The 2,061-nt window shown below is 43.4% G+C and overlaps 1 pseudogene; it reads left to right on the top strand.

Moving 5' to 3' along the window:
• Positions 1-684: 684 nt before the first annotated feature.
• LOC126495817 (developmental pluripotency-associated protein 4-like) lies at positions 685-1,582 on the top strand (annotated as a pseudogene).
• The last annotated feature ends 479 nt before the right edge of the window (positions 1,583-2,061 follow it).

Here is a 2,061-nt window from a genome sequence, read left to right as displayed (position 1 = left end):
GCATTGCTATTTTATTAAAAGAAAGGTTATATCTTCATTGTTTTTGATGATAAATCTGATCATTAACTCCCCAAAGTCATCTGCATACTTAATTCTATTGCTCATTTATGATATGCTCTAGGACTCTCTGAAACTTCCCATTTTGCTGATAAGAAACCTGCTAGGATACCTTAATGGATGTACATACTTATTATAAATATGCCCACAAGGATCAAAAATTTTAAAATTCCATGATGGTTTCCAATGATAACATGTTATTGCCAAGACTAAGCAACAATCTTGTTCCACCTGAGAATGTCTGAAGATGACATATTTAGGAGCTCTACACATTAATGGCAGAGAGTTCTGAGTCCAGTACCCAAGAATCTAATGTTTCAAATACAAATATTCATGAATTTAAGAAATTGCAACTGAATTCAACAAATTGTGTTGTTCAGATTCCCATTTCTAATATTGGCATGATCATTCCAAGAATATACATAATGGCCTGATGCTCATATAGATACTTCCTAGGAAAAAGATATCTTGTCAGAAAAGAATGAGAGATACTATTATACATGTTCAATTATAGCTAAGCTGTTTCAGATTAAGGTAGAAAGCAGTAACCTGGTGTCCTTCTTCCAAAACTTCAAAGTGATATTCAAAACCTGACTACTACTTCAGGAGTTTTCATCTAATTCGAAGATGGAGGATGCTGGAAACAAGGAGTTGAGCAGCACAAGAGAGCCAAGAGAAGTGGACTGCCTGATGTCTAGTCAACTGAGCACATCCTTTGCAAAGCCCCCTGCCAAGAAAAAAAAAAAAGAGCAAACAAGACAGCAAAGAGGACGATTGTAAATCAAACAAGAAAGCAGGAGATGCTGAGACTCCAAAACCCACTCCTAGGAAAATACCAGTTCCTCCTCTACCGGATCATCTGCCCCCAGTGAACCTGATTCACCGAGACATTTTGCGGGAATGGTGCAAGAAGCAGAAGCTGAGCAGCAAAGGCCAGAAATTAGAGACTTACAAACGACTCCTTGCAAGTTCTTACCCCAAACAAATGACTGAATTAGAGAACATTCCTGACACACCGAGAGAGGCCAGGGTGAAGATACGTCAGAAAAAAATTGAAGATGGAGACGGAGGAGGGACAAGAGTCTTGTCCTCAGGTGATAGTTCCTCTGGAAATGGTCCTGTACTTGAGGAGCAGATGCCCGCCGTTACTGAACCTCCTGTCCCCTATGAAGAGGTTAGCACGACCGTTGTGACCACAACTGCCTCTGAGGCAGCGTTGGCGTCTTGGTCGAGGATTGTAGCCAATGCTTACAAGAATGAGGCTCTGCAGTCCATTACAACACAAGAGACATATGGGGATCTGTGGTGTGTGGTCCATGGGAGAAGCCTTCCAGGAGACTCAAGAGGTTGGATTCGGCTTCAGTTCCACGCTGGGCAAGCCTGGGTACCTGAGAAGAAGGGGAAAGTGATTGCCCTCTTCCTGCTGCCAGCCTGCCCCTTTCCGCCCCCACACCTGGAGGATAACATGCAGTGCCCCACCTGTGTTCACAAGAACAGGATCCTCAATAAGAGTCTCCGAGGATAAAGGGACTCTCAGGTGTGGGCTAGCTGCTGTCATTACCTACTCCTTGGAGTGAGATATGGAACTGCAGCCAAGACTGAGACTGATGGAAATTCACATCTGTTCCCTTGAAGGTGCCCGGATCAGCCAGAAGCCATGAGGCCTTGTTTGTTATTTGTTGCTGTAGTACTAGCAGCTTGGAAAAAGAGCCAGTGAAGCCACCAAAACGCAGCAGGTCCACCTCTTTGTTGTGAGGACTGCATACTCTTAAGCGACTATGCCTTTTACTGTTGTGTGAAAATAAGGTTTTGCTGGGGTGGAAATTGTCATCTCCAGATATAGTACTTGCTTGTATCGCCACTGCCACAACGGGGTCATGGACAGTTCTGTGGTCCCCTGTGAAGATTTAGTTTATGATTGTAGCTTCTGCATGCCCCCTTTCCTGGGTTGTAGTATGATTGTTAGTGTGTAGTGCTTTGGTTTGTTTTCTATTGTTGCAATAT

Source organism: Alexandromys fortis, unplaced genomic scaffold (genome assembly GCF_014885135.2).
Source record: "Alexandromys fortis isolate MF-2015 unplaced genomic scaffold, M_Fortis_MF-2015_v1.1 scaffold_624, whole genome shotgun sequence".
Taxonomy (NCBI): domain Eukaryota; kingdom Metazoa; phylum Chordata; class Mammalia; order Rodentia; family Cricetidae; genus Alexandromys; species Alexandromys fortis.
The sequence above is the reverse complement of the archived record's forward strand: the minus strand, read 5'-3'. Positions and strand labels throughout refer to the sequence as shown.